The 15,793-nt window shown below is 34.9% G+C and overlaps 1 pseudogene; it reads left to right on the top strand.

Annotated features, from left to right (window-relative positions):
* Nucleotides 1–1,296: 1,296 nt before the first annotated feature.
* Nucleotides 1,297–1,663, top strand: LOC132002657 (mth938 domain-containing protein-like; annotated as a pseudogene).
* Nucleotides 1,664–15,793: the final 14,130 nt, after the last annotated feature.

The following is a 15,793-nucleotide window of genomic DNA, read 5'->3' as shown; positions in this document are numbered from 1 at the left end:
TTATAAATTCTTGGACTATCTAATTGGAATAGCTTCATTAAAAAAAAAGAAGGCTGAACAATTATAGGTATTAGTAGTACCTAGCATTGGCTTAGATAAGCCTAATCTCACATTCAACCTCTAGTTCTATGAGCTTATTAGTGGCTGCTACACCTTATATGGTTCTATCACTAATCTTCAAAAAGAGTTTTCTAATACTTCAGTTCTGGTATTCAGTGATGGTAATGGAGGATTTTTACTTTCACTGAAAATAAACTATGCCTATCACATACTTATCATAGTGGGTAGTAACCAGACTTACCCACTATAGATCCTTTCTTCCTCTCATCCAGATGTGGAGTCTTCATTTCTTTCTTTTCTTTTCTTTTTTTTTTTTTTTAAATAAACAGTGTGAGTGCCTGGTTTAGCGCTTATTTATTTATTTATTTTTAAATTTTGACAGAGAGAGACAGATCACAAGTAGGCAGAGAGAGAGTGGGGGGAGCAGGCTCTCTGCTGAGCAAAGATCCCAAAGTGGGGCTCGATCCCAGGACCTTGAGATCATAACCTGAGCTGAAGGCAGAGGCTTAACTCACTGAGCCACCCAGGCACCCCTGGAGTCTTCATTTCTAACTTGGAATATGAGCTGGCCTTGTTTTGATTTAAAAAAAAAAAAAAAAGGCAGCAAAAATAATGGTTTTAAAGCCATGTACTCCAGCTTTTAAGAGGCCCAGAGCTTGCCTTACTGTTTTCTGGGTAAATGAGGCCTCTTGTAAGAATGACCATACTAAGACCACTGTGTTGTAAGGAAGCCCAGAACTGTCATGTGGAGAGAGATGCCCTGTAGAAGAACACTGAGGTGCTAGACGTGTGTAAAGCTATCTCAGATGCACAACGCAGCCCGGCCGCCTGCTTTATGTAGCAAGTGAGTGACCTCAGCTGGAGGCTCTTCTGGAGAAGAGCCACCTAGAAAAGCCCAGTCAGCTCACAGAATTGTCAGAAATAACAAATTGATATTGTTTCAAGCCATTAACTTTTGGAGTGACTTGTAATGCAACAATAGGTAATTGAAACACCTATTGAATATATACAGTTTAAAAGATCGTCATTTAGAGGGATTTGTTATTTAAACAAAATGAAACGAAAAGCTTACTAGGTTGTTCAGTAAGATAGTTGATTTAGTCCATGTTGTTATCAGTAGATGTATTATGGGTTGGCAGGTTGTTTTTAAAGCTATATAAAGAGAGGTAACCCTTGGAGCCCTTTGGGATCTCAACTCCCATAAAGAGAGGGCATTGGAGTTCAGTTAAATTCCTCATGCCTTCCCCTAAAATTGCTTCCCTATCATGGGGGTAAATGAAATTACAAGGCTCTACTAAAACCTGTAAGTCTACAAAGTGTGGCCAGGGGGAAGTCGGGCTTGGGATTGGAGAGATAAAGAAACTGAGCATTCTCCTTTTATGTAGCCTACAGATGTGGAGGAAGTTGTCAAGAAGGGTGTGCAGACCCTAGTGACTGGCGGAGGGATGAGGGAGGCTTTGAAGGTGCCTCAATTAACTGCAAAGTGCCTGGCAAAACAAGGCATGTGTGGGTCCTGCAGACAGAGCAGGCGTTAAAGGACTATAATGCCTTCGCTGACAAAGGCATCGGTATGGGAGGGGTCTTCCATTCCACCTGCTGTTAAAGACTTAGGAGACTAAATCACTAAGTAATGATTTAAAAAAATAAATAAATAAAGCTATATAAAGAATGATTTTTTAGTTTTTATACAGTTGACTTAAATGTTTCAAAATATTCTTGCTGTTAAATGAAACCTGGAAAAGTATGCTTTTTTTTTTTTTTAAGAAACAGAGTAAAAGAATGGCTTTTGTGTATTTAACTCATGATTATCAATATATCACTCATTTATTCTAAATCCTTTTATATCTCTTTAGCCTGAATTCTAGGCAGATCCTCTCACATTTCCTTATATGGATTCTCTTTATTTTAGCAATGTTGATTACTTCTATTTTCTTTCTTCTTTCATTTTTCTTTATTTTTAAGAACATTATTTATTTTAGAGAGAGAGAGAGAAAGAGAGGGAGAGTGTGTGAGAGATAGTGTGAGGGGTTTGCAGAGAAGGAGGAAGAGGGACAAGAAGACTTCGTGCTAAACATAGAACCCAGTGCAGGGCTGGATCTCACCACCCTGAAATCATGACCTGATTCAAAATCAAGAGTCTGATATTTAACCCACTAAGCCACCGAGGCACCCCATACTTTCATTTTTCTATGCCTTCTTGTAGACTCCCTTATAAATCCTTGCACCTTTCCTGTAACTCACTTCTCTTCCATTCTTGACTTTCTTAAATATTTCTACTTATTCTTAAATACAGTACTTAGTTTCATCTCCATCGGTGAGGCTTTCTGTGATATCACCTATCAAGAAACTAATTACTCTGTTACTGTACTTGTATCATTATCTACTACCATGTAACAACATTACCACAAACATAGTGTTTTGAAACAACACATACTTATGTTTCACCATTTCTGTAAATCTGGAGTTTGGGTACAGCTAAGCTGAATTCTTTGCTTCAGGACCACATAAAGCTGAAAATAAAATATTTAACTTGGCTACAATCTCATCTGTTGCTAGTCTGGGGAAAGATCTGCTTCCAAGCTCATATGACTTAGTATTCAGTTCCTCTCAGGCTGTTGGGCTGAACCTTGGTTTCTTAATTGTTATTTCCAGAAGTTACCCTCATTTGTTTATTATGTGGCCCCTTCTCTAGGTGAGCTCATGACATGTCACCTTCCTTCCTCAAAGAAAGCAAGGAAAAGAATCTCAACTAAACAGATAATTACAGTCTTAGGTAGCATTACCAATGAACTGATATCTGTTACCATTAGAGACTAAATATTCGTATCCCTCTCACCACTAATTCATATGTTGAAGCCATAATCCCCAGTGTGATGGTATCTGGGATGGGGTCACTAATAAGTAATAAAAGTTAAACAAAATCATAAGGGCAGAGTCCTGATTCCATAGGATTAACTACCTTATAAGAAGAGAAAAGAAGAGCTTGCTCTAATCATCCCTCTGTGAACATGCGCTAAAGAAAGGCCATGTGAGTGTGTAGCAGGACGAAGGCCATCTTTGAGCCAGGATGAGAATCCTCACCAAAAATCAAATGGGTTAGAACTTAATCATGGATTTGATAACTTCTAAAAATGTAAGAAATAGATTTCTGTTATTTAAGCCATCCAGTCTTTGACATTTTGTTATAGTAGCCCACACAGACTACCTTTACAATATAAATTCAGTTAGAACCAAGTCTGAGATTCTACCCATACTCAAAGAGAGGGAATTTACACAGGTATGAATACCAGGAGGTAGAGACTATGAGGGCTACATTAAACTCTGTATAGCAGTCTTCTTCTTTACTTTGTAATACTATATTATGCATACATCCTGCTTTAGGACCAATGGTAATTATTAGAATTATTCATATATATTCCCATGTGCTTCTTAAAACATGATAAGTCTGTGCTTTTTGGCCCTGTTTAAAGCTAATCGTGGTCATGTGACTTTCTCTGACAAGTGAAATGTGAGTGGAAGGTATTGTGTCATTTCTGAATGGAAGATTTAAAAGCCAGCAAGTGATTCACCTTGCTTCTTTCCCTTTGCCTTGGTGATCATGTAACCATAGCACAAAATGAATCTGTCAGCTTGGATCCTTGAGCCACTACAATGAGCAAGCAGAGTTCCACCTCTGAATTCTATTAAACATGTGGTTTGAACAAAGAGATAATTTTTATTGCATTAAAATAATAAAATGTTAGAGATGTTTGTTAATCCAGAATAAATCAGGTTATTCTGATACAGAATTTTTACATGCTTCTTATTCATATGTCTATGTAAGATTTTAAGCTCAGTAGGGATGGAACCACTTTTGCTTTATTTACTCCTTTATACTCACTTTTAATTTTTTTTTAATTTTTAAAAAAGATTTTATTTATTTATTTGACAGAAAGAGAGATCACAAGTAGGCAGAGAGGCAGGCAGAGAGAGAGGGGGAAGGAGGCTCCCTGCTGAGCAGAGAGCCTGATTAGAGCTCAATCCCAGGTCCCTGAGGCCATGACCTGAGCAGAAGGCAGAGGCTTAACCTACTGAACCACCCAAGAGCCTCTATACTCAATTTTTAGTAAGTATTTAACATATGCTTGGAACTCCACCAGCATGTATTAAATGAATGATTTAGTAAATAAATGCATCTGACTGTATATCATTAATTCCTTTAAAGATTTGACTCCCTTTTTCTGGAATATAGTAAAGTAGACTAATGTTAAATACAGCCACCAACATACATTTGTTCTGTCTTGTAAATTATTAAAGTCATATCTTCAGAAGTTCGTAATTGCTTGATAAGGCTGGCTGAAAAGTTAAGCAGGTGAAGATAAGCTATTCTTTTCACTTATTAGCCTATCATGACCTTGGTCAATTTGTTTAACTTCTGTGGGGTTCATTTCTCTCATCTATTAAACAGAAAAAAGTAATACTAAATATATCTTTTGGTTGATATAAGAATTAAATGAGATAATACTTTGCACATACTTAATGAACTACCAAGCCCCAAGCAAATGTAAAATAACATAAACCAACTTTTAAAACTTTCTGCAGAAAACAACTGCCTCCTGAGTTTGTTTTTATTACCATTGTTCTAACAGCTATGAATTTTCTATCATCTTTTCTTGTGGCTGAATGGAAGACACAAATAGTAGACACTTAAAAGCGTTTGTCCCCAAACTTTGCAGATCTGGAGGTAAAATTTTAAGAAAATGTATACTGAAAACAAAATATGACAGGATAATTATATGCACTCTAATACTACCTTCAAAAATATGTCAGGAAAAAAATAAGCTTAGGAGAATAGGCCTATAAGTTCAAAGAGGTGGTTACTGGAATGCTATATTTTGAAGAAATTGTATAGAAATAGCTCATTTGTGAGAAAATGTAATCCCTCTTATATTACAAAGGTTACAGAGTCTTTACACAGCGTTGTAACAAAAAGTGTTTTTTTTTTTTTCTTGGAGCTCCAAAGGACTGTTTTTATCTTCCTGATTACTCTAAAACTCATAAAAAATGTTAATATATCCATTTCTAACTCTCCTATATTTTGAAGTTCCAAACGAAAACCAATTCTATCTTTGTTTCAGGGACTAGATAAATTATCCATGCCTTACAAAAGAATTTTGAAATAGATTACTGAATCAGTTGCTGATGTGAGAAAATTGTATATAGAAAGTTTTATTTTGATATATTTTCATTATATCTAAGTAATAAAAACTGCTTAAGGATAGAACCTACCATTTCATACTGTCAGGAATTTTGAGAGGCCTTTGTGACAAGTTCTCAATAGCTTTCTCTAAAATGTGTTAAGGAAATTCAACTTAGGAAAATGTTAATGAGCCATATTCTAAATTCTATATTTTATCCATACATTTATATTTGATTCAAAAGTGTGAGCTTAGTAGCTACGTGGCTTTTTTAAAAAACATAGTTACATAATATATTGTTTCTCATATATCGGTTACAGATGAAAATATAGTATCTTCACCATATTGGAATAATTCTCAGATTCCTTGTTTATCCTTTAGGGTACTACAAAATAACTATAATACATGCACACAGAGAAGGTAAGGAATATTTAAAGGAAAGCGCAGTAAATCACTTCTGTGGTAACCAACACCAGGCTGAGCTTACATAATTTTATGTAACAAGTTTAAAGGTATCAAACTTCCCCAAAGTTCCAGTCAGCCAATTCCCTGGGCTTTTGTGCTTTCAAAGTAGCAGAAATTATACTGATTTTAAGATAGATGTCTCAACAAAACGTAAGTGAAAGACCTCAAAACAGCATGTTGAGAACCAAACACACTAATTTCTGCTTTGTCACTATCTGTGATTTGCGGGAAAAACATTTCTGGACTTTTCTTTTAATTACAAATCAGAGAGGTTATTCATGCTTCTAAGGATCCATTTCTTTCCATTAATGAACCACTGCTTTTAAATTCTCTCAAATATTTTGGTAATTACTAACCACAGAAAATTTTGTGGTTGTATATGCAAAGGGAGAAGTTGTCAGATAACTACATCTGGTTTGATCACTGTTCATTATGATGGAAGGCAGTCCATGACACAGGTGTGAAGGAGGAGATTATAAAGGTAGAGATCATGGAAACAGAGGAAGAAGTCACTGCTATACCAGAGTCTGGGGAAAAGAATTGTCTTTGGAGACACAAAACTGGCCTCAAACAGCACCATGAGTTTCCATAGTTAACTATTTCACCTCTTTCATCTTTATTTCCCCAATCTTAAAAGTCAATAAGATGGTCTTTCACAGTGTCATGTTGATGGTTTCATGGTATAAAAAATGTATGCATGTTCTTATGTATATTATATATGGGCGGAAGATGTTGCCTGTAAGCACACATTATTTTTATTTTGCTCTGTAGACATTAAACATTTTAATTAGGTTATTGTTTGATAAAACACGGCAAATGAATGAAAGGAGCCATTTATTTATGTCATGATTCCAGTACTTTTTATTTTGAACACCTAAACTATTTTCAAGTGTTGTGGGTACCATAGAAGCTACAAAAATAGGAAAGTTGTACTTTATTTGAGAGTCAAAAGTAATTAGGTCTTGAATTAGATTGTTAAATAATAAATTATCTCTATGTTAAATAATAAATTATCTCTAGATTAACTATAAAGAGGCTTAGCCACCTTAAAGAATGGGATAATTGTAGTTGCAAGTGACTTGAGATACATAGACTCACTGAGCAGTAATAATGATAATTGAAATAATTGTTATTTTATATACTGCTTCATTAACTACAGTTCGACATCTAAAAGAGACAGTTGAAGGATGAAAGATGGAAGTGGATAGTAGCACTGAGGTTATGTCAAGATTTAGCCTTCATACCCTCCATTATTCCATTCTCTCAGACACTGATCACTCTTCAGGGCTGACATTTCTATGCAATTCATACACTACTCTATTCTTAAGATTTATTTATTAAAGGCCTTGCATGAAACCACATAAATTTGGTCTCTTTAGAAGCCAGTCAGATTGAGGAGGACAGTTAAAGGGATAAATGTCATGTAGTAAGTTTTAGAAGGCATTGTCCCTGAGAATAAATAATTTTTAAATTTATGGTTATAACTATGCTTTCCACTCAAGGTTAGGTTTTCTCTCCCTCTCACCTCTGTAAGTTCAGTTATCATTTACAAATGTTTGCTCATATGCAGTACTGTCCATGAGCATGGTTTGGAGTGATCTTCAGCTTCAGCCATTCTCCCATCCCCCAAAGCATTTGCTTTCCTATTTCCTCAACTGAAGATTGTGGAAACTGTAAGATCTCCTTAGTTTTAAAAACTAAATAGTTAAGGGAGAAGTGAGGCTCAAGAAAATCTTCATTGCTGTTTTTGATGGGGAAAACATATAGCAGGTGATGTATACTGCAGTCACCATTTTTATGCATTTTATCTACTTATCCACCAAATCCAAACTGGCCTGTACCAGGTTTCTAGAAGGAAGGCATAACCAAAAATCAAAGTAAAACAAAAGAGTCTTGTAGGAATAAGGACAAGCATATTTAGGGCTCTATATGCTTTATGGAACTCTGAGTAAAGCTTGTATAAGGATATTATGGACAATGGAAAAAATGAATATGGGGCCAGGGAAATCTTTTGGAATACCTGACCTTCTGTAAGTACAATGATTTTTTTTAATTAAATTGATTTATTTATTTTCAGCATAACAGTACTCATTATTTTTGCACCACACCCAGTGCTCCATGCAATCCGTGCCCTCTATAATACCCTCCACCTGGTACCCCAACCTCACACCCCCCCACCACTTCAAATCCCTCAGATTGTTTTTCAGAGTCCATAGTCTCTCATGGTTCACCTCCCCTTCCAATTTCCCCCAACTCCCTTCTCTCCATCTCCCCATGTCCTCCATGATATTTGTTATGCTCCACAAATAAGTGAAACCATATGATAATTGATTCTCTCTGCAATGATTTTTTATTTTGTTATTTTAGAAGTTGAAATTTATTTTCCTTTCCTTAAATAAGCAAAACTGATTATTTATTACCCACAAACAACAATGTCCTATGTGGTTAGACACAGTGGGGCTCTTATTTTTAATTAAATTTATGAATGTTATATGTATTCACTTTTATTGTTATTTTCGGAGGGTATGTAATTTTTCATGTTTTCTTAGAATTACATTAGTATTTGTCAATTGAACAGACCTAGTGTTCTTCCTAAAGCATAATTCTTATTCCAAGTTATCATCAAATGACAACAGTTTTGTTTTCTTTTTAGAATGCATATTTTTTAAAAAAATATTTCATTTATTTATTTGGCAGTGAGAGATCACAAGCAGGCAGAGAGAGAGGAGGAAGCAGGCTCCCTGCTGAGCAGAGAGCCCGATGCGGGACTCGATCCCAGGACCCTGAGATCATGACCCGAGCCGAAGGTAGTGGCTTAACCCACTGAGCCACCCAGGCGCCCCTAGAATGCATATATATTTTTTAAAGATTTTATTTATTTATTTGACAGAGAGAGATCACAAGTAGGCAGAGAGGCAGGCAGAGAGAGAGAGGAGGAAGCAGGCCCCCCGCTGAGCAGAGAGCCCGATGAGGGACTTGATCCCAGGACCCTGAGATCATGACCCGAGCAGAAGGTAGCGGCTTAACCCACTGAGCCACCCAGGCGCCCAAGAATGCATATTTTTGATGATGGCTGGCTGAAATATAAAAGTTTTTCATGATCTTTAAATAGATAATTATTGCTCTATTTTTACATTTTATTAGATCATTTCATAAATTATAATGAGAGTAATTAGAGAGGGTTCTAACTTAAACATAAAAAGCTAGAAAATTCAGTCAGACTTGTCGGTGCATTCCAAGTCACATAATGTGTTAATTAAGAGGGTTTGAGTAATGGTGGACTAACTGAATTTACTTGCATAAGCATTGCACTATTTCACTGAAAGATAAAGAGAAAAAAGAATAAAAAAAGAAAGATCTCATTCAGGTGAAAATGTACTTTCTTTTTCTTTTTTTTTTTTTTTTAAGAGCGACACAGTGCCATGCGGAGGGAGAGGAAGAGAGAGAATGTTAAGTAGGCTCCACATCCAGCACAGAGCCTGGTGTGGGGCTTCATGTCACAGCCCTAAGATCATGACCTGAGCAGAAATCAAGAGTCAGGACTTTATTCTCAAACTCCTTGTGCTATTTTGTTTTGAAAATATCTAAAGTTATTGGAGTAAGCAATTTAGCCATAGAAACCATGACTTGTATATTTTCTTAGGAGCCCAAAGTTCCTTATTCATTACCTAGATATATAATACTTATGCTGTATAATATAAGTGACTGATAGACTCTGAAGATAGAGGACAAAAGAAAAGTTATAGCATATAAATCAGCATGTTCTACATTAGAGACTCTTGGCATTATAATCATATGAGATACTTCATCAAAACGGTATTCTGTGGCCTTCCAATTTTGGAAAATGTTGCATAAAAGATGTCTAATTCAGAGATTATTAATAGATAGACTGGAGGTGTTGAGTATTGCTCTTATTAGGAAAACTATACCTTTCATTAACCTAGCATTTCCTAAGCTTGTTTATTCACAGAGCTTTTTTCATGTAATTCCTAATCATAGTAGGAAGGTTCTACAGAATGTCTTTCCAAAAATACTAATAAACTTATGAAGTATTTAATCTTTACTTTTTCCCCCTTTTTTCTATAGAGCCAAATTAAAAAAAAAATACTCTTTTTTTCATGCTCAGTACTCTCCCTTTGCTTCTGCTATTGAAACTCTCTCTTTTCAGGGGCAGGACATTGATACCATCTTTTCCATTCAACCCTGTATACCTTCAATTTTTCATCTCTATTGGCTCCTTCCACTTAGTCTACAAATATACGTAAATCCTCTCATTCTGAAAAAAAAAAAAAGAAAAAGAAAAAAGAAAAAGAAAAAAAGAAAGGCTACTGGGCCTGCTTCTTTCTAGCAGTTAATTCACTCTTTTATTTCCCACACAAAATTTTTTAAGGGAGGGTCTAAAATTATCATCACTAATTTCTCGCCTTTTAGCGCATTCTTCACATTTATATGATTTGGATTCTTAAAAATGTTTCACCAGGATGACTAATGATCTTTAATTTTCAGGTTCGAAGGCTTTCTTGAATTTGCTTTCCCCTGGTAACTTAGAATTCTCTTTTCTAATTCTTCCTTACCCTTTGAAGTAACTCATTTTCCTCTCTCTACAAACTTTTTTCATGATTCTTTCCTCCATTCTCCACTCTTCTTGCTCTAGATTATGCACTATTCTCTTTCATTCACGTATACTATGTTTCCCTTTGTCAATCAGTTGCTTTTTCTCTAGCTCCGACTTTGTTCTCTCAGTGGTAGGTAGATCTGCATGCCTTTCTATGGCAAACTGCCCACACCAAACTACATCTCTTTTCTTAACAACAACAACAAAAAACTATTACCCCTTTTTACTTTCTAAGTAATAGCATTGTTAATTTATCAGTCTGTAACTAGGAACCTTTTTGAAATCGGTTTTCTTCCTTATTTTCTACAAACAGATACTGTCATTTTCTTAAAGTCCACAAAGTGACTTCAATTACTCTCCTTTCTCCATAGCAGTGGAGCAGTTAGTCAGTCAACAAGTACTTACTAGGTCTCTGTGTGTACTTGCCTCTGTGGCAGTTTAGATAGTTACTGTCTTTTGTCTGGACTACTAAATGGCTTCCCATTTAAGAGGCTTACTAAATTTCAGCTTCCTGCATCTTTACATTTTAACTCATTCTATAAAATATTTCCAAAATTATTTCTCTATTTTTTTCTAAGACATAAGCTATGTACACATATTATATATATAATATAGTATGATTCAAATTATCAAAATGAGAAAGTCAAAATCCTTAGTACATAAAATATCCTTTTATTACCTACCTTTCTAAAGTTTTGCCACATTCCTTCATGTTCCCATGTTTTAACCACATAGCAATATTTCCCATAAACATTTCATGTTTCTCTCTTTCCTTTTTTTTCCTATGCTATCTCTTCTCTCTGGAAAAATCTCCTTTTCTTCTTCCAGATGACTCAATACTACTCATCAATTAAACATGTGCTTATATTTTTACCACTTCTAAGAAGTGGTAAACTTCTAAACTTCCTTTTTATCAGGAATAATAAATTACTTCTTTCTTAATAACTTACAGTTCTTAGGTCATGCTATTTTTGGTCAGTATATATGTAATAGAGCTACTCAAATATCTTATTGATTAGGTTATCTTCAGAGGAAACAACTATGGGTTACTGTTTTATAAAACCAACAATTATTTCTGGACTTGACACTTGTTGATCAATAAAGGTTTATCAGAATTTTTAAAATTAAAATTAATATTTTTACTATTCTGTTTGGAAATCCAAAGGACATCATCTGTTCTATGGACTATATGAGAAAATAGCTAACATCTGTTCTTTTTTGTTTGTTTGTTTTTGCACTTTTACATAAAGTGGTCTTCATTTCAGTTCACTTTTTAGTTTATAAAAATTAACTCAAAATGGGTTCCAGATGCAAAACTATAAAATTCCTAAAAGACAACATGAGAGAAAATCTAGATCACCTGGGACATTGAGAGGACTTTTTAGATACAACATCAAAAGTATGATCTATAAAAGAAATGATAATCTAGACTTCATTAAGATTAAAACTTCTGCTCTGGGAAGACTGGAAGAAAATATTTGCAAAAGACACATCTGATAAAGGACTGTTACCCAAAATATATAACGATCTCTTAAAACTCAATAATAAGAGAACAAATAACTCAATTAGAAAACTGGCCAAACACCTTAACAGACACCTCACCAAAGATGATATACAGATCATGTAAGAGCATGTGAAAAGATGCTCCATGACATATATCATCAGAAAAATGTAAATTAAAACAACAAAGAGATACCACTAAACACCTATTAGAATGACTGAAATCTGGAAAACTGACACCACCAAATACTGGTGACAATATGGAGCAACAGAAACTTTTATTCATTGCTGGTGGGAATGTAGAACAGTATGGCCACTTTGGAAGACAATTTGTTGGTTTCTTACAATTAAATCTTACATATACACTCAATGGTATTTAATCAAAAGAGTTGAAAACTTAATTCTATTCAAAAATGCACACAGATGTTTATAGCAGTTTTATTTATTGCCAAAATATGGAGGCAGCCAAGATTTCCTTCAGCAGGTAAATAGATAAATAAACTGTGGGACATCCAGACAATGGACAATTATTCAACTCTAATGGAGAAACGAGCTGTCAAGCCATGAAAAGACATGGAGGATCCTAAAATACATATTACTAAGTAAAAGACATACTTTATAATTGCACTTCAGATTTTGAAGAGCCTTTATATACCTTGTAAATGGCAGAGGACTCCTAAAAGTCAATAAAACAAACAAATACAAGTAAAAATATTTTACCAAGTTTTCGGAAAGACAGTATAAAGGCATACATTTTATTCCTTATCTAGAGCAAGTAGTACATATAGAGTACCTGAGTTGGGGAGGCACATCTAATTCTAAATGGTTCTATGTTCAAACACAGTCATTTTAAAAGTCAGTATTGTAAGTGTCTTAGGTTGGGATCCCCAAAGACAGACCCTAGGACAAATATTCCTGTGCAAATGATTTATTAAGGAAGTTATCCCAGCCAAATCAAATGGGAGTGGAGCAAGCAGGACAGAGATAGAGAAGAAGCCAAGGAACAAGACATGGGTGCAATTTCAGGATATACCTTATAGAACACGGCTTAAGCCTGATCCATCAGAAAAACTTTAACGAGTAAATTAGGCCTTAGAGGTTCTCCCAACCAAAGGCCAGTAAACTGGGTTTTCATATTACCACCATCTTTGGCTCTAAGCTCAGGGCTGCTATACTGGTGTTTGTGGAGTGATGACTTATATTTTCCAGAGGTGATGGACTACATCTTTGGGCTCTGAGGGATCCAGATCAGGTCTCTAAAGAGTCACACTGGAAGCCATAGGAAACAAAAGCAAAGTTACACAGAAGCTTAAGGAATTGAATACAGAAATGCTATAATGGATCTGAAAGGGTCTGTGTGGAGCTACACGTGTCTATTAGAGAACAATGTCATTTGCATTTAGAGGTGGGAATTTAAGACACTGAGAAAACAGTGTATTTCCTCACAACCATGGCCTCATAAGTAATGGGGTGGATATTAAAGCATGAGTCTTCTGAGTCTTCCATTTTTTTTTAAGCTACCTAAAATTATAACTTTTAGGTATTTGACTATGTGACTTATGCCCATATGAGGAAGAAAGGGCTGTGCATATTAATTTAGCACACTATTAAGACCAAAAGCTCTGTACAACAAATTCAAAGAGGTGTATCACTATGTCAGCCATTAAAAACAATCAAAAATTCTGACATAAGTCTTGAATTTTCTGAGCTGAGAACTTAGTTTCAGAAACTCCTCATTATCTCCCTGGGTTTGTAGAATATCTCTGTCCTCAAACATTTTTCCCTCCCAGAATATCTGGTTTTCATAATGTGTCCTGATTCTCATAATTTCAGGCTTTGTAATCACGTATTCCCAACATAGAGAAGGTATCAGGTTAATGATGTTTTCAATATATCGCAAATGGGAAATTGAAGCAACATACTTCTATTTTTTTTTAAGAATTTATTTATTTATTTGATAGACAGAGATCACACGTAGGCAGAGAGGCAGACAGAGAGAAAGAGAGAGAGGAGCAAACAGGCTCCCTGCTGAGCAGAGAGCCGGATGAGAGGCTTGATCCCAGGACCCTGTGATCATGACTGGAGCTCAAGGCAGAGGCTTTAACCTGTTGAGCCAACCAGGCGCCCCAAGGCAACATACTTCTATTTCTAGGTGAAACTTATGTACTTTTTTTAAATCTAGTGGGTAAAATATTTACTTTATTCCCAAGATAAACTGAGTCTTTAACATATTTGGCATTGTACAAATTTATTTGAACAGCATCTCCTACTCTCTCAAACATAAGACCTTGAAAAATTTTAAAATGGCTCCATTTGATATAGAATATTTTCTCATTATATTGTCTGGTTTCTCATCCCCTGCCCCTAGAAAACTATAATTTTAATATTTGCTATTTGCTTCAGGTATGATTAAATTTATGGTTTCGTATAGTTCTGACATAGTTAGGCTATGCTGTTTTATTTGTCTCTTTCTTTCACAACCCTTCCCGAGTTCTGCTATCACTCATTCATTTTGGTTCCATTATTATCTGGAGAACAAAGCAGGAGTGATTTACAGGGTGACTGAAGGCCCAGGCTTGTGGCCTTCTTCACAGTTTTCCTGTGCCTGCTATGTGTGTGTATATATAGATCACGCCGACACTTTTTACAAGGCTAGGCATTTGTTTATTAACACCCTGTTTAGAATGTTTGTGATAGTTCTGCAGCAAGACTGAATTAATTAGATATTTTTTAAACTATTAATATAAAAAATGATATTGGAAATTTGCTACTGCTTTCTAAAGTCCTTAAAATTGTTCTCTGTTTGTCTGGGCAGGTGAAACAAAGATGAGTAAGTTAATTGTCATGCGGCTAAATTTAGTTCATGCTGCTTTTGTAAACCTAATAATTCATCATAATTTTGTGTTTTACTTGCATTTAAAAAATAAAGCCTCTGATTTCTACTAGTTATGAAATATTTTTGCTGCTTCCAAAGTGGGATTTCAGTTATAACCATTAATTACTTAAGAGATCAATTAAAAAGAAGTTATTTGAAAACATCTTTAGGCACATAATCTTCACACTTGACAAACACAAGAAATATGAAATAGTAATTTTGGTCCAATTTAAAATAATCTGAATGAAAATAATTGTTGCTTCCACAAATACCTTAAATTACTTATTTATTTAGGATCAGAAGCATTGATATGAGATAAATGTAAAAATTTAAGCACTACATTCCCACTGGACCTCCAAACATAGATTTAACAATTGCTCCAAATGACTATCAAATTAATAAATTCCTTTAATTCAAAAGTATAAATTAAAATTATTAGTAATCATTTGACTTTTATCCATTTACAGTTTTAAGAGCACTGACTATATCTTACTGTATTCTAGGTCAGTCTATTTCATTTCTTCAAGTAAAGTACCAGTGATAGGTATAAGGTAAACAGAAATACTTGGAGTCCTTTGTTGGGATATCTTTTGTTCTTTGTATAATAAATATTGAACTAAAAAATAATAAGTAGGTAACTAGTAAATGTAATTGTGTACTTGGCCCTTGCAGGATTTTGCTTTCTCCTTGTCTATTTGATTCAATGTCTTTTAATGATTTGTCAAAAAAATAAAATCTGATTTCTAAAGACAACTCTATCTAGTATAGCAGCAGTTTGCAAATTTTATGAATAAGGATCACTTTGGAAGCTTGTTAAAAACAAAGTTTACCAGGTCATACACACAGCCCCATCCTCCAATTCTTACTTAGTACTTAGGGATAGTCCCAGAGATCTGCATTACTAACAATCACTCTAAGTCTTTCTATTGTAGGTGACACAGAAATTAAATTTACAGAATGCTAGCATAGAGGTTGATAAAAAATAAGATTTCCAAGTACTGTCATGTGAAAATTGAGTTTTTGGCTTTTAGATTCTACATAGAAGAAGCAGGTACAGGGGGAATAGGTGATAAGTAGAGGTGGTCTGTCAATCTTTACCCT

Source organism: Mustela nigripes, chromosome 15, assembly GCF_022355385.1.
Source record: "Mustela nigripes isolate SB6536 chromosome 15, MUSNIG.SB6536, whole genome shotgun sequence".
In the NCBI taxonomy this organism is placed as follows: domain Eukaryota; kingdom Metazoa; phylum Chordata; class Mammalia; order Carnivora; family Mustelidae; genus Mustela; species Mustela nigripes.
Note: the sequence above shows the minus strand (reverse complement) of the source record. Positions and strands in the feature narration are given on the sequence as shown.